Genomic DNA, 23,724 nt, shown 5'->3' with positions numbered 1-23,724 from the left:
GGCGTTTGTAAGGATGGAAACTGCTTGACCCTTCCTGCATGGCTAGAACGCTTCTTAGGCTGAAAGATGCCAAGCAGAGCCTATTTTGTGACCCTGTGTGAAGATATTTTCAGATATTTTTGCACACCGTTGTACATGAGGAGGGCAGATGGACGTGGTCGTGAGCTTCCGACGGAGCAGGTACCCAGATCTCATTCTAAGGTCCACTTGGCCCCGTCCAGGCCAGCAGGTGTGGCCACAGGTGAGATGAGGGTGCCCATCAGGCGGGGAAGTTACACAAGCCTCTTGAACTTCCCTGCACCGCAGGCTTGCTTTCCTGACACCTTCTGTAAATTGCACCGCATTTCAAAAACCCACCCCAATGAATAAAAAGAGACCTTGCTGGGGAAAAAAAAAAAAAGCATGTTAATACCTTGTTTCTGATCAGTTGTGAGTGGTATTTATAAAAGATAAAACTTATTCTCCCAAAAAAATTTAAAGAGAGCTTTCTGTGAGGGCTATTTCTATCCAGGTTGTTCTCAAGCACCAAAGTACTAGTTCTGGGAGTCGATAGAGTGTCAGTGAATGACTTTGAATTTAGGAAAATGCTTTGAATGAGAACAAGATTTAAATTTGCAATAGTTGGTAAGAATTAATATGTACTGAAAAATTTTACTTCTTTGAAATTTGTTCTCAGTATTATCACTTTATAATACATAAGTAATATGAGTAAATGTTTAAAATGTTAACTGCTGTGCTTTGTTATTTTAAAAGATATTGAGGGCTTCCCTGGTGGCGCAGTGGTTGAGAATCTGCCTGCCAATGCAGGGGACACAGGTTCGAGCCCTGGTCTGGGAAGATCCCACATGCAACGGAGCGGCTGGGCCCGTGAGCCACAATTACTGAGCCTGTGCATCTGGAGCCTGTGCTCCGCAACGAGAGAGGCCGCGATAGTGAGAGGCCCGCGCACCGCGATGAGGAGTGGTCCCCACTTGCCGCAACCAGAGAAAGCCCTCGCACAGAAACGAAGACCCAGCACAGCCAAAATAAATAAATAAATAAATTAATATTAAAAAAAAATTAAAAGATATTGGATGGGTAGGAAAGAAATAGAAATGATGAAGAATTTAAGGCCATGACCAGCGGTGCATTAAAATGTCTTCACCCCTTTTATCTGGTAGCAGCCACTGTATATGCCTGCAGAACTTATGTAAAAAGTTGCTTAGCCTAATAAACACCAATTTATGGAGAGAGGAGAGAATAATAAGACATTATTCTGGACAAGTTGTAAGAAATGGTAGTTGCAGCTCTTCCATATCTCTGAAGTACAACAAAGTCTGAATTCCAAATTTGGTCATTTCAAATATTTCATCAAGCTGTAACTTAACCTCCAGGATTTATCTCTTTGCTTTTAAAGGATTATTCATGAAACTAGGGCCTATAGCCATTCTGGAATAATCCAATTTGCTCAGGACACATCATGTATAATTCTACCTCACTCTTAGGGGCCACTTTTCTTCTAAGCCTTTTATATTGGTATTATGTTACTAACCCTCTAAGCTCCCCTGTGAGGCATGTATCAATTGTCCCACATTATTTTTCTTCTTTTTAAAGATTTTTTTTTATGTGGACCATTTTTAAAGTCTTTATTGAATTTGTTACAATATTGCTTCTGTTTTATGTTTTTTTGGGTTTTTGGCTGTGAGGCATGTGGGATCTTAGCTCCCTGACCAGGGGTCGAACCCACACCCCCTGCATTAGAAGGTGAAGTCTTAACCACTGGACTGCCAGGGAAGTCCCATGTCCCACATTATTTTTGAAAACATTAAACCACAGAGAAACTGGAAACCTGTCCTAAGTTAATATATATCATACTATACTACTGTATATTATTTGTGACAGATATTTGTCTTTTTTCTCATGTAGCAAAATGCATAACCCAAAGAGACCAGAGGGAGGTGAAAGTAGGCAATCTAACTTATTACCCACTTAACAGATAGCAATACTGAGTCTTTCTTTGAAAATTTCTAACCCATTTGCTTGGATTAGTTTGCCAGGCTATGAAGCAACATAACAGAAGTGCTATATGAAGAGCAACTATATAAATGTCCTTCATCTTGATAAATTCTATTAAAATAAAGAGGGAAAATTTTTTTAAAAAAGCTTTATTTTTGGTAACCAAATTTAATTTGAAATAAATATGTAATCTTCTTAGGAAAATATGTTGAATTATTTTGGTTTCCTGTCATGTAGGGTTGAATCCAGGTTTTGCAGGTATGGAAGATTATACAATTGGAGATACCTCAAAGAAAGATAACACAAACCTGCAAATGCAAAATTAGTTATATGTAAAGAAAAGAGTCACAATAAGGCCCCAATTTTTCCAAGATTACAAATACAATAAGCATCAAAATCCCCCCAAAAGCATAATAGTTTTATTACTTTATTGTCTGTCCCTAATTTTTTGATGTACTCTTTATATGACAATAATTTTGTAATATTTTCTGGAGAGAATAGGAAGATAATTTAGTCTCTGTTTTAGCATAGTTGAAGATGTGTTTTTTGATAGTTTAAAAATTTCTCTTAGTTCCATATATCACTGTTAATAACATTACAAAGATTGCTGTCAAATACAGGGAGAAATCTCTACTCAATGTCTCTCATATAAGACCTTACAATTTTAGGGCATTTCAAGTTTCCATAAGCAGTGTAGTCATGATGCTCTTTGAATTGGCCACAATCAAAGGACCTCTAACTCTGTCCCTTTGAGTCAAGGAGCATTAAGAGGATTCCCAGAAGTCATCTCTGCATCCATATTGTTAGCGATTATTTACCTGAACACTTAAGGGACCATGAACCACATAAATCTATCCCACTAAACACAAACACAAAGTATCCTCAAGGTAACTTTTCTTTAGCCAGATTCCAAATATGTTTGTGGCCACTCCAACATTGCCTGACATTGGGGGGAAAGTTGAGATGGAAGGAAACAGCAGTCTTAATCAATTGTGGTTAAAATGTCTTACCAAGGCAAATATCACAGAAATTATTAAGGATTTGTGAATGTTTCTAGGAATCCTTCTGGGAAGAAGCCTGTGTAAGCGAAAGGCTAAATCATGGTCAATTTGCCTCTGCTAAATTTAACAAACTAATGAAGCTACAGATTTATGTAAAATTTAGAGTACTAGTATGGGTAGAAATTAAGATACATCCTGATAGACATTCTTTGGTTATGTAACATATAATTAATGACCTGAGTTGATTTTAGTAACATGTATTATAGCAATATAAACTATGAATGGTAATGTTAATAATATTAAGAAAAGATTTTTATGAAGGAATGGTAATATTTTTTAAAATTCAGTGGATTCTAATATAAGGATAAATTCCCCAAATTAAATTTTTAATAATTAAAAAAAATTTAAAAGGTACTACCTACAGCTGAGGTTGTAGAGCAAATGGCCCATTAGCTAATAAAATGTTTAAGTGTTTGACCAGCATAATGAAAAATCTGAGCAGTTTTCAGAATATGAAGATAACCCTTTGATGGTAAGAAAAAAAAAAAAAAGTACAAACAGCAGCTATCAAATAGGCCAAAATATATAAGGTAATATTGTTTGAGGACTTCTGCAAAGACATGACATATACTAGGAGGAAACTGACATATAGGTAAAGTCTTTTTGGCTGCCATTTGTTAAGTAATGGCTGCCATGAGATGGATAATATAAAATGTTTAATGACACAGTAGTCTGAAAATCACTACTCCAAAATTAGATTTTGCTCACTGTTTTGTGTGACTATGAATATAAATATAAAAATGAGTCAAATTATTATTTTTACTGAATACTCGTTCCATTTTCACTAAATACGTGTGCTAGATTCTGAAAGGTCATTAGCCATCACCCTCTGACTAAATTTTTTTTCTTGCCTGTCATTAAAAAAGCAGTGAACAAGACAGTCAAGTATTTAATTGCTCAGTTTTCTCAGTGATAATTTCCTTATGTTGGTTTATTCCCTTCAAAATCTGTGTTATCTAATTTCTGCTCTACCTCAGACACTAGGCATCTCTGTATGGAGACACTTCATGGGTACCATGCCAGCTTTGGAATCCAACAGACCAGGTCCCGAATCTGCCAGAGTGTGACCAAGGGCAAGTTACCTCACCTCTTCATGTTCTGTTTCCCGGTGGGTTAAACTCTACTGCAAAGGGGATACAATAATGTACGTGACCACAGTGCTTCCTACACGGCAAGTGCCAACCTAATGAATGAATGGGTTTATGTGACTTGTTTCTGTCTGTCTATATGAGAAATAAAAGGCATCCAAGGTACACTGATCTACCCAGCTGTGCCACTTTTTATGATGCGGAGGTGGAGCTTATTTGTTGTAGCGCTGCAGGTACCATGTGATCTTTTTCAAAAGTTTCTCCTATATAAACTCAATGCAGTACAGTTTTCAGCGGATCAAAATATTGAAGCAGAATTCCCTCTCCTCTCTCTCTCTCCTCCATCTCCCTCTCCCTCGCCTCCTCTCTCTACATCTCTCCCACTCCCTCTCTATCTCTCTTTTTCTCCTTTCTTGATAGAGAAGGAAAGAGGGAAGTGAATGAAGAGAAGAAGAGGGGTAAACAAAATTCCTGCAATTAAGAATGCACTTAGAAGGTTTTATTTTACCTTACTTGCCAAACACGGAATTTATAATAAGGAAAAGGAGTGTTGACTATTCTCTCAGAGATTATTTCCCCATCAGTTGCTATGGGTAACACACTGTCAGAGACAAACAGGAAATCAGTGGGCCACAGGCTTGCTGTCATTGCCTGAATCTTCTTTCCATGCCACATGTTTACAAACATGCTGTGTTCCCCTTGACAAAAGCAGACACAGACACTCAGGGACTTCAAGGCTTTCCACTGTGTGTGTGAAATGGTTTCATTTAAGAGTTCCTGCTGTCAATTCTCAGACAGTGCAAGGGGAGGGAGAATGTCAGTAACTGGCTAAAAGGTAGCTTGGGCAGAAGGCTTAACTCCATGGGCTCATAAATATGCGCGCGTGCACGTGTGTGTGTGTGTGTGTGTGTGTGTGTGTGTGTGTGTGGTGTATTAAGATGAATAGACACTCAAGATTAGAATTTGTTATGGAAAAGAAAACTTGGCTTACATGGCTATAATCTGAGCCAGAAAACACTGAACTTGAATGTTAGTATCTCTGTTTCTTGGAGGTCCTGCGGTGGTGCAGGAGGGGGAATTTAGTCCCAGAAATCAGTAGGAAAATAAAGGACTGCTTTGTGAGTTTGTGAGTGCGCGCCAGTCCCATGACTGTTTACTGCCACTTACACAACAATAGTAAAAGTTCCTCTCATACAACTGGTTGGATCAACACCACGAGATTTCTTGACACTTCCTTCCCTTAGGCTCCTCTGATTCAGGAGTGAAGAACCAGTGGCACAAAAAGAAATACTTAAATCCCACTTTCTCTGCCTCAGTGTGGTCCCTTTGCAGTGCAGTTAATTAAATAGTTTGAAGACTCTAATAGGTGGTCCTAGGAGGGCCACAGAGTTACTTTTCTTTTGTCAATCTCATGCACCCCACAGAGGTTTTTCTGTGCTGAGCAAGGGCCTAATCCTCAGCAGTTGAAGGCTTGGTGGGGCTGGGGAACTCAGAAGATTAGCAATTCAGTCTCTGCCAAAACTCACCTAACACACTGCATTTCTAGTATTCCCAGAGGGGTTTCCAATGTTTGCGTATAGATTCAGGTAGAGGTGAAGATTTCTACTCTTTACTATCAGGATAAGGAAGTAAGGAAGGGAAGGACGCTACATGTATGACCCTATATAAAACTGGAAGCAGCTTTGAGAGAGGTATTTCAGGGACAGGAAAAAAGATAGAAATTAAAAATTTCCCCTGATGCCAGCAGTTGTTCAATTAGTTTGGCTGAAGACCTTATCTTCAATGCATGCGTTCATTCAACAAACACTTATTGAGTATATATTATATGCCAGTCATTGCCCTATTCACTGAAGATACAGCAGTGAGTAAAAGAGACAAGATCCTTGTCCTAAGGAGCATAATTCAAGTCTAGTGATTCAATAGTAGAAATTTGGATTTTTCAGTCAATAATATATTACTGGAAGTAAATTAATGAGCTCTTTTCCTTAGGGAAGGTTTCAGGAGTGGTGTAGGAGAGAAAATCATTAAATGCTAAAATCATCTCTTGGTATATGAGTGGTATGTGTGTGTGTGTGTGTGTGTGCGCACACACACGCCATGTGTGTATGTTTATGGGAAAAGGAGATTTGAGGTCTAGAGATAAACCCTTCCTTACTTGACAATCTTATCTGACCAAAAACAAGCACAATAGAAGTGGTTGACTTTGGACTTGAGTGAGACTGAATAAAACAGAACATTGAGGATGGCAAAACTAAACAAGTTGTCTAAAGTTTGCAGATACTTCTGAAAATAAATATAAGACTTAACAAAAACAACAGCCAGAGATCGATTTGCTTCCCTGCTACCTCTCAAATCAACCTCTAGCAATTCCCTCATATCAGGAATCAGACTAAATTACTAACATGCTAAGATGTGATTAGAAGAAATAGATGGGAGGGCAGAGTCAAGATGGTGGACTAGGAAGATGCAGAATTCGCGTCTCCACACAAATAAAGCACCTGCCAGGCACCGGTGGGGGGGCCATGGACACCAAAGGGGGTGGGAGGAACCCCAAGCAACCAGTTGTTTCAATTATATTTATATTTTTCCTAATATATTTTTTATCTTTCTAATTTTATTTTGTTTTTTATTCTTTATTATTGTGTTGCTCCTGTTTTTTTCTTTTTTTTTTTTGCCACGCCACATGGATTGCAGGATTTTGGTTTCCAGGCCGGAGGTCAGGCCGAGCTCCTGTGGTGGGAGCTCCAAGTCCAAACTGCTGGACTAACAGGGAAACTCAGACCCCAGGGAATATTAATCGGAGTGAGGCATCCCAAAGGTCCTTATCTCAGCAACAAGACCTGGCTCTATCTAACTGCCTGCACACTCCAGTGCTGGACCACCCAGGCCAAACAACCAGTAAGACAGGAATACAGCCCCACCCATCAAAAAAAAAAATGAAATGACAAAAAAATATGTTACAGACAAAGGAGCAAGGTAAAAACCTATAAGACCAAAAAAATGAAGACAAAATACGCAACTTACCTGAAAAAGAATTCAGAGTAATGATAGTAAAGATGATACAAAATCTCGGGAACAGAATGGAGAAAATATAAGAAAGATTTAACAAGGCTCTAGAAGAACTAAAGAGCAAACAAACAATGATGAACAACACAATAACTGAAATTAAAAATACTCTAGAAGGAATCAATAGCAGAATAACGGAGGCAGAAGAACAGATAAGTGAGATGGAAGATCAAATGGTGGAAATAACTGGCAGGGAGCAGAATAAAGAAAAAAGAATGAAAATAATTGAGGACAGTCTCAGAAACCTCTGGGACAACATTAAATGCACCAACATTCGAATTACAGGGGTCCCAGAAGAAGAAGAGAAAGAAAGGGTCTGAGAAAATATTTGAAGAGATTATAGTCGAAAACTTCCCTAACATGGGAAAGGAAATAGTCAATGAAGTGCAGGAAGCGCAGACAGTCCCATACAGGATAAACCCGAAGACAAACATGCTGAGACACATATTAATCAAACTAGCAAAAATTAAATACAAAGAAAAAATATTAAACGCAGCAAGGGAAAAGCAACAAATAACATACAAGGGAATCCCCATAAGGTTAAAAGCTGATCATTCAGCAGAAACTCTGCAGGCAAAAAGGGAGTGGCAGGACATATTTAAAGTGATGAAAGGGAAAAACCTACAACCAAGATTACTCTACCCGGCAAGGATCTCACTCAGATTTGATGGAGAAATCAAAAGCTTTACAGACAAGCAAAAGCTATGAGAATTCAGCACCACCAAACCAGCTTTACAACCAATGCTAAAGGAACTTCTCTAAGCAGGAAGCACAAGACAAGAAAAAGACCCACAAAAACAAACCCAAATCAATTAAGAAAATGGTAATAGGAACATACATATCAATAATCATCTTGAATGTAAATGGATTAAATGCTCCAACCAAAAGACACAGAGTGGCTGAATGGATACAAAAACAAGACCCTTATATATACTGCCTACAAGAAACCCACTTCAGACCTAGGGACACATACAGACTGAAAGTGAGGGGATGGAGAAAGATATTCCATGCAAATGGAAATCATAAGAAAGCTGGAGTAGCAATAGAGTTTAAAATGAAGACTGTTACACGAGATAAGGAAAGACACTACATAATGATCAAGAGATCAATCCAAGAAGAAAACATTAAAATTATAAATATTTATGCACCCAACATAGGAGCACCTCAATACATAAGGCAAATGCTAACAGCCATAAAAGGAGAAATCGACAGTAACACAATAATAGTGGGGGAATTTAACACCCCACTTACACCAATAGACAGATCATCCAGACAGAAAATAAATAAGGAAACACAAGCTTTAAATGACACAATAGACAAGTTAGACTTAATTGATATTTTTAGGACATTCCACCAGGAAAGCAGAAGAATACACTTTCTTCTCAAGTGCATATGGAATGTTCTCCAGAATAGATCACATCTTGGGTTACAAATCAAGCCTTGGAAAATTTAAGAAAACTGAAATCATATCAAGCATCTTTTCTGACCACGGCGCTATGAGATGAGAAATCAATTACAGGGCAAAAAGGAAAAAAACACAAACACATGGAGGCTAAACAGTGTGCTGCTAAATAACCAAGAGATCACTGACGAAATCAAAGAGGAAATCAAAAAATACCTAGAGACAAATGACAATGAAAACACGATGATCCAAAACCTATGGGATGCAGCAAAAGCAGCTCTAAGAGGGACGTTCATAGCAATTCAAGCTCACCTCAAGAAACAAAAAAAACTCAAACAATCTAACCTTACACCTAAAGCAACTAGAAAAAGAAGAACAAAGAAAACCCGAAGTTAGTAGAAGGAAAGAAATCTTAATGATCAGAGCAGAAATAAATGAAATAGAGACAAAGAAAACAATAGCAAAGATCAATAAAACTAAAAGCTGGTTCTTTGGGAAGATAAACAAAACTGATAAACTTTTAGCCAGGCGCATCAAGAAAAAAAGGGAGAGGACTCAAATCAGTAAAATTAGAAATGAAAAAGAAGAAGTTACAACAGACACCACAGAAATACAAAGCATCCTAAGAGACTACTACAAGCAGCTCTATGCCAATAAAATGGACAACCTGGAAGAAATGGACAAATTCTTAGAAAGGTATAACCTTCCAAGATTGAACCAGGAAGAACTAGAAAATATAAACAGACCAATCACAGGTAATGAAATTGAAACTGTAATTAAAAATCTTCCAACAAACAAAAGTCCAGGACCAGATGGCTTCAGAGGCGAATTCTATCAAATATTTAGAGAAGAGTTAACACCTATCCTTCTCAAACTCTTCCGAAAAACTGCAGAGGGAGGAACACTCTCAAATTCATTCTACAAGGCCACCATCACCCTGTTACCAAAACCAGACAAAGATATCACAAAAAAAGAACATTACAGAGCAACATCACTGATGAACATAGATGCAAAAATCCTCAACAAAATACTAGCAAACAGAATCCAACAACACATTAAAAGGATCACACACCATGATCAAGTGGGATTTATCGCGGGGATGCAAGGATTCTTCAATATATGCAAATCAATTAATGTGATACACCACATTAACAAATTAAGGAATAAAAACCATATGATCAGCTCAATAGATGCAGAAAAAGCTTTTGACAAAATTCAACACCCATTTATGATAAAAACTCTCCAGAAAGTGGGCATAGAGGGAACCTACCTCCACAAATTAAAAGCCATATATGACAAACCCACAGCAAACATCATTCTCAATGGTGAAAAACTGAAAGCATTTCCTCTAAGATCAGGAACAAGACAAGGATGTCCACACTCGCCACTATTATTAAACATAGTATTGGAAATCCTAGCCACAGAAGTCAGAGAAGAAAAAGAAATTGGAAAAGAAGTAAAATTGTCCCTGCTTGCCAACGACATGATACTATACATAGAAAATCCTAAAGATGCCACCAGAAAACCACTAGAACTAATCAATGAATTTGGTAAGGTTGCAGGATACAAAATTAATGCACAGAAATCTCTTGCATTCTTATACACTAACAATGAAAGATCAGAAAGAGAAATTAAGGAAACAGTCCCATTTACCATAGCAGCAAAAAGTTTAAAATACCTAGGAATAAACCTACCTAAGGAGGCAAAAGACCTGTACTCAGAAAACTATAAAACACTGATGAAAGAAATCAAAGATAACATAAACAGATGGAGAGATATACCATGCTCCTGGATTGGAAGAATCAATATTGTGAAAATGACTACACTACCCAAAGCAATCTACAGGTTCAATGCAATCCCCATCAAGCTACCAATGGCATTTTTCACAGAACTAGAATTAAAAATTTCACAATTTGTATGGAAACACAAAAGACCCCAAATAGCCAAAGCAATCCTAAGAAAGAAAAATGGAGATGGAGGAATCAGGCTCCCTGACTTCAGACTATGCAACAAAGCTACACTAATCAAGACAGTATGGTACTGGCAGAAAAACAGAAATATAGATCAATGTAATAGGATAGAAAGCCCAGAGATAAACCCACGCACCTATGGTCACCTAATCTTTGACAAAGGAGGTAAGAATATGCAGTGGAGAAAAGAGAGCCTCTTCAATAAGTGGTGCTGGGAAAAATGGACAGCTACATGTAAAAGAATGAAATTAGAACACTCCCTAACACCATACACAAAAATAAACTCAAAATGGATTAAAGACCTAAATGTAAGGCCAGACACTATAAAACTCTTAGAGGAAAACATAGGCAGATCACCCTATGACATAAATCACAGCAAGATCCTTTTTCACCCACCTCCTAGAGTAAGGAAGATAAAAACAAAAATAAACAAATGGGACTTAATGAAACTTAAAAGCTTTTGCACAGCAAAGGAAACCATAAACAAGGCAAAAAGATAACCCTCAGAATGGGATAAAATATTTGCAAATGAAGCAACTGACAAAGGATTAATCTCCAAAATATATAAGCAACTCATGCAGCTCAGCATCACAAAAGCAAACAACCCAATCCAAAAATGGGCGGAAGACCTAAATAGACATTTCTCCAAAGAAGACATACAGATGGCCAAAATATACATGAAAAGATGTTCAACATCACTAATCATTAGAGAAATGCAAATCAAAACCACAATGAGGTATCACCTCATACCGATCAGAATGGCCATCATCAAAAAATCTACAAACAATAAATGCTGGAGAGGGTGTGGAGAAAAGGGATCCCTCCTCCGCTATTGGTGGGAATGTAAATTGATACAGCCACTACAGAGAACAGTATGGAGGTTCATTAAAAACTAAAAATAGAACTACCATATGACTCAGCAATCCCACTACTGGGCATATACCCTGAGAAAACCATAATTCAAAAGGAGTCATGTACCACAATGTTCATTGCAGCTCTATTTACAATAGCCAGGACATTGAAGCAACCTAAGTGTCCACTGATAGATGAATGGATAAAGAAGATGTGGCACATATATACAATGGAATATTACTCAGCCAAAAAAAGAAATGAAATTGAGTTATTTGTAGTGAGGTGGATGGACCTAGAATCTGTCATACAGAGTGAAGTAAGTCAGAAGGAGAAAAACAAATACTGTATGCTAATGCATATATATGGGATTTTAAAAAGTGGTACTGATGAACCTAGTGGCAGGGCAGGAATAAAGATGCAGATGTAGATAATGGACTTGAGGGCACGGGGTGGGGGAAAGGGAAGCTGGGATGAAGTGAGAGAGTAGCATTGACATATATACACTACCAAATGTAAAACAGATAGCTAGTGGGAAGCGGCTGCATAGCACAGGGAGATCAGCTCGGTGCTTTGTGACCACCTAGAGGGGTGGGATAGGGAGGGTGGGAGGGAGGCTCAAGAGGGAGAGGATATGGGGTTATATGTATACATATAGCTGATTCACTTTATTGTACAGCAGAAACTAACAGAACAACATTGTAAAGCATTTATACTCCAATAAAGATGTGAAAAAAAAAGAAATAAAGCAAAACAAAACAAAAAAGAAATAGATGGTTTATATCTTGGACTTGTCCCTTGTTTTGAAATGTGAAAACCCAGCAGAAAGCCTTGAAAACTATACATATCACAGATTCAAGAAGAATTAATTTAAACCTCCCTATGTTCTTCCTCTTCACTCACATAAATTACATACAAGTAAATTACATACAAGTGGAGAGAGAATTTTTATTCATTTCTCAATGTAGGGCTAAAATGTTTTATGTCCTTGCCCAATATTGAAAATTTTCCCAAATAAGTTTATAAATCAAATATTAAAAAAGGAAGCATTTTGATAAAGATAACTAATGAATTATCTTTCACATGTTCTTTTAGAATATAAAAATAGACTCAAACCACCGAAGTTTTGCATTAGAACTAAGGAATATCAATCCTCTTTTACATTTATTACTGTGTCATGCATTTTGGCATTTCATCATTGGGGTCTGATATTCATAAGGGTTTCAACTGTTTTTTTTGTTTGTTTGTTTCAAGATATTTCCATGTCTTGACTGTGAAAGAAAATAACCATTACAGAAATTTTAAGTTTCCTAAGACTAGGACCAAGACTTTTACTTCCTGTACAGTCTCCATAGCTCCCGGTACCTAGTAAGCACAAAGTCCACACTTGTTGAATAAATTAAAGTGAGTCAAATGGAATAACTTTGGTGAAGACCATCTGAAGACAGGCCAGTCAACTAGATCTACAGGACTGGAGGTTTCTTCTAAGCTAAGTCTTTTGGGTCACATCTTTTAATCTCTGATATTTTAGCAAAGCATGATTATCTGAATCACATATAGTCAAACAGATCACATTGACCTTAAGAAATCCAATCAGTGTTTTCATAACCAATTCTTTAGGAATGTAAAAAAGTGTGTAGTGTATAAATTTTCCAGCTGCTCTCTTTTGGAAATGGAGGTTTAGGTGAGTGGGTGTAAAAGGAAATAAAGCATCATTGTAGAACTTTAGACTTTGACAACTAAGGAATAATTTATGAGAATAAAAAAGTAGAATACGAGCCATCCTTTTGTGTTCCAAAAAACTGCCTTGGAGAGGTTATGAATAAAGAATATCCACTGAAGCAGAAAAATTCAAAAGGATGCAAGCTTCACAATTTCAATAACAATGAACATGTTTTTATGTTGGCTGGTAATTTCTCTGCAGATGTTACTTTGAAAGTTTGGACTTCTGCTAGATCTTAGCATATAACACATGTCTTTGGTCCAATCACTGGGATCTGGTTAGGGAAGGCCAGCTGGAAATAGCTTCTAGAGACAAAACTTTATGTTTTCCCAAGGTGAATATAATTTTTTTGTTTTGGTATAGGAAAAAATCTTTGTAAGTCAACCCACTACAGTAAAATTATGGTATGTCTAGTTGAGCGTTCTCCAGGGAAGCAGTAGAACAAGCAGAGTTAAGTTGACATGCTGTTTCCTTTATCTGCACCTGACATTTACTGATTTCAGCTTATATCCCAATGAGTTTATATTTGGATTCGAGTAAATCCAAAGTCATATATAATTGATTGCTGCACACAAATGAAATGGTTAGTGCTGTATGTTTCATCATTTCAATGGAACAAACTGTTGTCACATAATCATTTCTATTTCTTATAAGGTAATTGGATATTAATTGAGGAAATGTAGTAAGAACAAAAAAATTAGTGGGAAACATTTATTTTCAGAAAGGAAACTACAAATGATGGTTTTATCTTCCCATGTGGATTTCTGATCAATGGACAACTACAGTGAGCACCTTGGTCACATCCTCTGTCGTTGCTACTACTGTCCTTCACATCTAGTACTACCAGTGTCATGAACAGAAGAAAACAACAACAAAAAGTAGAAACAGATGAACAACCAAAGAAAAACAGGATTTTCATTCAAAATGATGGGCTTGAATTCTGACCTTTTTATTTACTAGCCATGGACTTGTGGGCAAGGTTTTTCATATCAGATTTCCCATCTTTATAGAAAAGAGAAAGATAGGTTGCCAATAGTTACCCTTTGTAGCACAAAGGAAATTTTGTTTATATCACTAACAAGAAAAATGATTGGCATATATCTGTAAAATATTATTTATTACATATAGTTAGTAGGATAAGATATGAACTTTACAATTTGAAGTATTAGTGTCTTACTTGCACTTTCTAGACCAACACAGTCTCCCAATATTAAATCACTTAACTCCAGCATTCTACAATGTATTTCCAAAGAAGACAACTAAAGAGTATATTCTGTCATTTTAGAAACATCATTGCTATTATGTTTCTCTAAAGTGTCACTTAAATTATTTTTGGTTAGGTTTAAATATGTTAATATTTGCTATTCCTCCTCATTCCAAGAATTGCTCTTCATCTATGTGAAGGCTTTGATGAAAAGAACTGTATGTAACATTTATATTTTTGTATATGGAGAACTCTCATCTGTCATAATGCTCACTGTAACCCTGGTAAAGTAGACAGTGATGCATTGTTATGGATTGAATTGTGTTCCCCTTGAAAAAATATTTGTTGAAGTCCTAACCTCCAGCGCCTAAGAAAGTGACCTTATTTGGAACTAGAGTAGTTGCAGATATAATCGTTACTATGAAGACATACTGGACGGTAGAGTGAACCTTTATTCCAGCATGAGTGATGTCCTTATAAGAAGATGGCCGTGTGAAGACAGAGACATACAGGGAGGATGCTATGAGACAGTAAAAGCAGAAACTGGTTGGGCAGCTGCAAGACAAGGACCATCAAAGACTGCCAGCAAACCACCAGAGGCTAGGAAGAGGCAAGGAAGAATTCCCCTACAAATTTTAGAGGGAAAATGGCCCTGTCGACACCTTGATTTTGAACCTCTAGTTTCCAGAACTATGAGATAATACACTTCTGCTGTTTTAAGCGACGCAGTTGGTGATACTTTGTTGTGGCATTCCTAGGAAACTAATAGATGAGGCCATGGCACTAGCAAATATTCACTGAGTACTAAGCTGGTATCATGCACCAAGAATTCTCATAGTCTATAAGGTTATTTCCTAGCATATTTTTTAATATTTTACAGATTAAGAAACTAAGGCTCAGAGAAGTAAATTAGTTGGGCCAAATTTGCAAAACTAGGACATAGTAGAATTTGATTACAATTGTTTTTGATCCATCAGCCTGAGAATAGGAATCATTAGTCCAACTACGAAGATGAGGAAATGGAGAGTCAAAGAGACTGATACAGACTTTACCTTATCTTTTTGAGGCTAAATGTATTCATTTCCTGTGGTGCCTCTCCAGGGCCTATAGACCCAAACATTTTCTTCATTACCTTTTGCTTTCCCTAAGTAGACCACACACTTATGGTACCCTAAATTGAGTTAATCGTCTGATAAACTATGATCAGCGGAGCATTAAGAGAGGATGTCCCTGCTGTTCAGACATAGTTTAATCAATTTAGCACCTTATAGGGCTAGTCGTAAATAACAGATGAGTTTAATGCCTTTTCTTAATAGTATTAACGATTTTATAATTATAATAATAACCATAATTTATTGAGCACCACTTAGTATTAGATATTGTATTTGGTTCTTAAATACATGACTTTAAGTCTTGCATATGTCCTACAATCATTATTATTGTATTGTTTGTAGTGCAGAAAGGGTTCCATAAAAGAAAAATTAATGTTTTATTTTCCTAGATGGGTCTAGCATCTACAGCATCACAGAGAATAAATTCTAGAGGTAAGTGACTTATGCAGGGTTACTCAATAAATCGATAATCACTATAGGACCAGAACTAGAAACCAGACTTTTTGACTTCTAATGTAGAATTCTTCATACCAGTAGTTCTCAAATATCGGTCGCCTAAAGAACTACCTGGAGAGTTTTTTAAAAATATAGAAGGTTGAACTCTTTTACATTAGGGCTCAGGAAGGTAAATTTTAAACATTTCCCAGCAAGTTCTTAAGCACTCTAAATTACTAAAACTATGGTCTCAGGGAAATATTTTAGTCATTCAGCTGGTGTCTAAGAAAATAGTCCTGAAGAAGATAGGTTTTACAGGATGTGAGAGAAAGAAAGAAAACAAAAGAGTAAAATCCTGCATTTTCTGCTTTACCAACTTTCATGTATGAATCAAAATGTAAAGAATTTTGCATTTTCTAAATTTTAGCAATTCTCTAACATTCATTCACCCATTGATTTTAAATTATCTTTTAAAACTTGTGTCATAACATGGAAACATAAACGTGACAGAATAAATGGTGACACTTTCATTCTCTGAACTGAGTTGCAACTCTTATCTAAGCATATGCCTGGAAACAATGCATATTAATTGTGGGCAAGATGAAAGTTAATTTTAAGCACCCCTCTAGCAATGGATATCTTATTCAAGAGGATGTGTAAGCCACAGTATGTATTCTTCCTATGCTCTCTAAACTGTGCTGATTGGGACAATCTGTGAGTTTGTCAAACTGAATTTAAGCAGCAGATGCTCTGTGTCTCCCACTCAAATTCCCTTCTTCCGATATTCAGTTAGCCTTAGATTTTTCATCCCCTTGACATTCCATAATTTTAGAAACTGGGCACACATACAAGATTTATGCTAGCCTTAAGGCTTTTCCAGCAGATTTTTTTTCTTTTGATTACACGGTGGGAGGATTTTCAGAGATGTTCGGCTCTTAACTCACTTAACTCTAGTTCCTTCTGAAACCTCACTGCTAATTCGGCTGTGCATTGCTCTATTAAGATAGTCACTTCAATCTTCTAACAAAGAGCACACTTCCCTGATTCTCCTCATCTTACTAGCATCTTACAATTTTCTCTTCCTATCCAAGTCAATGTGTAGGTAAAATACAGAGTAAGATTTCTAATCTAGGTTTAGTTACTAATTAGTTAGGCACTCTTACTCAAAGTCTTTAAAATAAGCATGCCTTAATTTCTATAACTAAACAATAAGGTGACTGCAATAAAGGGATTAAAAGGTCTCTTCCAGTGTTAAAAATACATAATTCTCAGATGAGAAGCTGACAGTTATATTCTGAAAGATTACATTTGGCTCTTTTAAATTGGATACTTCCATATTAGGTAGTTAAGAAAGTATCAACAATATATAGAAAATGAGATAATTGATGGATAGAAGGATGAACAGTTGGATAGATATTTGATAAAGAGAGTATGATAAAATAGTAGTAGTAGGTGGTAGATATACAAGTATTCACTGTAAAATTATTTCAATTTTTCTCAATGTTGAAAAAAATTTGCAATAAATCATTGAAAATGGTATCAGTAGCATGTGTGTGATATATATGTGTGTATAATTAAATCTTCTAAATACTACAGCTACTCACATTTGGAATTCTTTAAAATAATCATGCACTCATACTCTCTAAAACATGTCTTCCCCGATTTTGTCAAGCATGGCAGGCTACAGTTTTTATTCCTTAGGCTTTGCTCTGTATTTCCAAAGGATCTGGAGCATTCCATGGTGATTTCAGAACATGTCAAATTCACTGCAGCTGCAAAACAGCTGTTGCAGACAGCTCACAGTGGCATTCTGAAAAGTGGTCTGAATTGATTAAAAGCTTGTGACTTGACTATAAACTTTGTTTTAGTGTTTCATGATGTTAGAAATAATATGGAAAATAGTATGATATTATCATATTACCTAGTAATTCCTAAGATTTAAAAAAAATTTCAACACCCATATGAGTTTAATTAATTTAGATGTCTCCTTCTTGCTTTATTTTTTATGGCATATGAATATCACTTAAGTTACAGTGAACTAAATTAAATATTATTTTGTTAACTGCAGCATTTTATTCTTTGAGAGAGAAGGCAGAGATAAAGGCATTCTCTGCATTCTTACGTAGAATATGGTACAACTTGATCACATGGATGTTCTGGAACAGTCTTGTTTATGTTTAAACTTCAGATGCAGTGGAAATATTAGTACTTCACTTGTGTCAAAGCCTCCCAACAGGAATGGCAATGGCATTAGCTGAGGAGGCTAAACGGTGTACATGCTAATAGCCATAAAGAGGGGCTTGTCTGCACAGTACAGGTAGAAATGCCAAGCAGGATTAGTGGGGACGCCCAGCACAGGTGAAAGCAGAGTCTGGAAGATACAGTGTGAGCAGCAGAGAGTGGCCACATCTGGAAGGTAGGAAAAAAATGGCTGATACTATGAATCAGCTGAAAAGACTTGTTTATATTTCAGTGAAACATCCCTAGGTACATGCTTTAAATACCTGGAGGTTGTAGGAATGGAATATCTAGCAATATTAGATGGGGTTAAGAATCACTGACCTAGAATAGATCAATCAGATTGGTCCAGGCAAAATAATAAATGTTGGCAAGGGCATTTCTCCATGACTTACCCTTCCCTTTTCTATCTTTAACTCTTTCTGTTAGAGGGGCCTACATTCTTTAAAACTTTTCATTTCAGTGCACAACTAGAGCCTATTGTTTATTCCATTCTAAGCTTTGTAACTTTTCAACCACTCTTCCTGTTTCACATCATGTCTGGCCCATTACTCACTTCCTCATAGCCATAAGTTCTACTTTGCAAATAATAGTTAGATTTCTGATAATCAAATATATAATGAAATTTAATGATTGACACTGAGCCAGTGTTATGTTTTATTCATCACATATTTGGTGGGGTTTATTATGTTCTATCTAGACATTGTATCAGGAAATAGAGATATAAAAGATTAAAAAAAAAAACCCCAGACTGGTGCTCTCATTCCAAAGAGCCCAGAATTTACCCAGCATTTTCAAATGTACTTTAATGTACATATGAATCACCTAGGGATCATGGTTAAGATGCAGATTTCGTAGTAGGTGAAAAGGAGGAGTTCTGAGATTCTAGATTTTTAGTAAGTTTTCTGATGATGATTATGCTGTTGGTCTTCAGACGATATTTCATATAGCAAGTGTTTAGTGCAGGTTTTTTCTTAACCGGATGGGGAAGGGAGGCAAGTCCTACTGCCCTAATCATTCACATTATGTAATAAATTAACTTCACTTCAATGCCTCTAGAATATTAGGTGTGTACCTTCCTTGAGAGAATTGAGAAAATACTCTTTAAATCATTTTCTATCTTTGTTCAAGTGGAAACTTGTATCAATTAGGATTGAATTCAGATTTAAGCAACCAAAAGTCTATTCAATGACTTAGACAAATAGGGGTTATTTATCTCAGACAGCCAGCAGTCAGGGGGTAGTAGTCTAGTGCTCCAGGGAACTTTCTGTTTGTTCTGTTCAGTTATTCTCAGCATGTACAGGTAGGTCCTCGCCGATGTTGTCTCCGTGAGGTTGTGAGATGTCCGATGCTTCAGCAGGCTCGTGTGTGCTTTCCAGATGGAAGAAGGAAGAAGTGGGGAGAGAGAAGCCAAGGGACAGTGCCCTTTTTAAATGTCCCTTTTTAGAAGCTTCTCAGCAGGCAAGCCCAGTGACTCCATTTAATCTTTTTGTGTGGAACTGGGTCATGTGGTCACCCCTAACAGGAAGTGAGTGTAGGAGCATGAATATTGGAACCCTAACTTTGGAGCTTCTATAGTAGCAGAAGATAAGAAAGGGGCTGCAAATGGCTTTGGAGCAGTCAATCCATAGTGTTTGCCACACTCATGGAGTTGAAAAGTCATAAGCTAAAACCAGGTTTATCCGTGCTAAAATTTAAAACAATAACGTAGAGCCAAAATTCTTTTTAAATGTCTAAGCTTCTAGAACTTCAAATTTTCTACGTCTGACACTGCCTGTTTGGACTGCATAGAGGTTTTGTTTGTGCCTGAGCCTTCCATCCAATATAAGTAGGAGTGGATTTTGCTCCTCGGTTTCCCTAAGCAATTTCTTCAGTTTTACAAATTACTTTGTAAATAGAAATAATATCTTAGTACATATATAATTCATTTTTTATCTATAAAGTACCAAACTTTTACACAAGAACATGAACTTATGAACAATCTTAACATCCTAGGTTAGTTATAGATAAACAAACCATGTGGAATAGATTATTGAAATACAGCTTTTCTTTTCCAGTTTGCAATCAAATTCTGATATTTATAGTTACTTGTCTATCTGACTTTCAAAAAACTCTATAAATAGATACAATGAAAGGTAGAGAATTCATATTGACATATCATCTATTATGTCTATATCTGTCTTATATATTAATACCATTTCTCAACAACCAATTAAGATCATTACATTTTCCATTTTCCTAACGAGAAAACTGAGGTGCAGAGAAATTACGTAACTGCTGCAGATTACCAGCGACAAAATATCAGGGCTGGATTTGAAGTCAAGTGTGTTTAAAACTTTCTAATTCCCCTCTCTTTTAGAGGGCAATGTATGGAACTTACTATCTTGCTCTGCTTATTAATTACCTCAGGGAAATTCATGATGTGTATGTAAAAATAGAAGGGATTCATTATTTGTATCCATCCACTTTTTTGTTTAGGCTTGAATTTAACAATTAAAAATACATCAAGTGAGACTCAGCTGTTGGAAATAAGAAATGCATATATTTTATTTTAACACTGTGATACTAGTAATAAAAATTAAAGAGAGAAGAAAGAAAAGAGCTGAGGTGTTAGGTGAGTGTAGAGAGATGTGGGTGACATGTAAAGAAAATTCAAACAGTAAATTAATTATCAGCTCTACGATATATAATAAATAAAATGACATTTTACTTAAAAAGTAACCAGGATCTCAGAACTTAGTAAAAATGTGCCATCATCAGTCCGTGCAATTTAGATAGTAAAGGAAAGGAAATAAAATAAACTCACATTTAAACATATATTTATGGCTTCAGATATCATATATGAGGAAAATCTTAATAATTATTCTGATTATACAGAATATTTAAATTTTTTATAATTCAAGAATTGATCTCTATAATACAAACTTCTCTGATAACTAAGAAAAGTGTCCTTAAAAAGAAACTAGATAACTTTTTTCTTTTATAAGTGGGGATAGAGATGAGAAAACAACAATTCAAGTGCAATGTGATTAAGTACTTGGGCGCTAGGGGAGCACACAGGGAAATACAGTTATTTAAATCACTTTCAAAAAGCCTAATAAGTTAGTAACTCATTTTTCAAAAGCCCATTCCAAATGAGTAATATATGAGGTTTGAGTCTACAAGCAGGTAAAGCCCAGACTTCCTGAAAACTTTCCACTTTGAAATGAATCATGTTGGAAGAATACAGGCACTGAGGCTGGCTGCTCTAAATGAGTTAAAAGACGTGCGTTAAAAAAGGGGGTGGGGAGTAAGAGACATGATAAACATTTATGGCTTCAAAGCTTTTCAAGTTTAGAAAAGATGGTATAGGTAGTGACATAGAAATTGCATATATATGTAGAAAAACAGTTAAATGTTGGGCAGGAAGTGTGGCATGTAGAGCCGAAACCAGGAGTGTCCTGATTGCCTCTGGGAGTTGGCAGGAAGCTCCGAAGCTTCAGATAGGAATTAGAAGTATTTGACAGCTCACAGGAAAACATAGCACAGAGGGGGAAATAGTGTAAACACAAAGGTCAAGAAGTAAAGGCAGGGCACCGGGCTCCCTGGTGGATGCGGGCAGGAACAGAGGCTGTAATCCAATAACCAACAGGGTACAAAGCACCTCCATCACCGAAGTAACAACCTTGGCAGGAAGCATAGATCATACCGTTATGTCCTCATTTCTTTCCTCTGTCGGGAACAGATTTTATGACTGAACGTCAGACAGAAGACATTGTAGGAAGAAAAATTATGGGCACAGAGTTTTAGAAAAAGAAGAAAGATTGCCTTGTGCCTGGTTCACCCAACAGTCTTTTCCTGCAGATCAGGTTTTGAGGTTAATGATGCTTATTCTGGTTTTTCAGAACTGGAACCTAAGACATGAATTTTGATATCAATATCTAAAGAACTAGATTGAAGCTTTTGATAGATATTTTTTATATTCAAAACTGATTATCAAAGTTGGACATACAGTGAAGTTATTGAAGCTGAAACTTCAGGGTCTCTCACTTGAATTGGCCCTTACAAGGTTTTGCACCTGTTTTGGCATTTGTAATTTTGATTCCTTTTCAAATTGCATAAATAATATCATTTACAAAGAAATTGTTATAAAGAAGGCAGATGACTAAATCATTTTATATTTTATTTAATTAGATACTCAATCAGATATGAGCTTTGGGCTGCAGGTAACAGGACATCAAGAAAAAGTGGCATAAATTATAAGGGCATTTATGATCTCACATTAACAGGGTACCAGACAGGGCTAGACAGCTCAGCGATGGAGGCTTGGCTCACTAATGTCATTATAATTTTTTCATCTGAATTCCATGCCATCTTCATTACGAACACTGTCACCGTTCATAATTTCAACATAGTTGTGATAATGTGCTCCCTGGTGGTCCGATGGTTAGGATTCCATGCTTTCAACGTATCTGTGATAGTTCCACAAGGCACAGGGAGACATGACCTCTCCAGTGCAGGAGAAAGATGTGATACCTCTATGGGTCTCTGTTTTTGTTGCTAAGGAAAGCTTTTCCCAAAACCTCCCCCTTACTCAGGTCCCAGTTGGTTGGCATTGATCATGTCAGAGCTGCAAGTTTTCCCAGGCTGCAAGCCTGGCATTTTCAGCCTCTAAACTGGGAGGTGGGCTTTGCCAGGAGAGATGAAGGATGGATGGATGTCAGGAGGATGGATGTAGAGTGAACAACCAAGGTCTGTCACAATTAGCCTTTATTAGTTATCCATTGCTAAATCTTGGTTTGATCAGGTGGGAACTTTATTTCTTCTCATCTTTTGGGTGTTTCCTTAGGCTTATAAGCACCTCTGTATTTTCACCATTCGTATGTTGCATTTTTCGGTCTCACTCTCTAGCAACTACAATGGCCACAGATCTTTCCCCAGAGTCTGAAAATTTTCAGACATGTTGATGAAAGTTCCTTTGAGCTGCAGACTTTGGCCCAGCTATAACAAACCCACTACACTGTGGAGATTTTATATGCCACTAAGGACAAGAGAGTGGGCCTCTGGGCTAAACAGCACAGAATGCCAACCACTCTACACACAATTGCTTGGGCACAAGCCAGAACAGTTGGTGGTTATGGCCCTAGTCCAAACTCTGAGCTGCATCCTAGAAAAGGTCACAGGAGGTCAGAGGATGTTCCCTAAGGACTTTCCTGATTCCTACGGACTTATGGGGAGTAAATCCAGGTTTGATGTTTATCTGGTGTCTCTAAAAATCCACATGTATTCAAAATGTCTAGGCACTACTCTTGCACCTACAGGTGACAATCTAGTTCCATTCTTTACTTCCTTCTGGAAACTTTCATCAGCACAGCAACCCTCACTCATCTGAATGTCTGAGATTATATAACACTTTGTGTCAATATTACTCATTCAGTATTTAATCCTATACTATTCTGCAATACCTTTTTTTTCAGGTGTCTTCTACTCAAGGACCTTTTGTGCCTTTTCCCCAAATGCAAAATAAAAAGTTTCAGATCAAAGACCACATTTTTCCATTTCTCACCACACTTACCATCCATGTGCCTAATGTCGTATAACA

Source organism: Balaenoptera physalus, assembly GCF_965194825.1.
Source record: "Balaenoptera physalus genome assembly, chromosome: 5".
NCBI lineage: Eukaryota > Metazoa > Chordata > Mammalia > Artiodactyla > Balaenopteridae > Balaenoptera > Balaenoptera physalus.
This window is presented reverse-complemented; position numbering follows the sequence as displayed.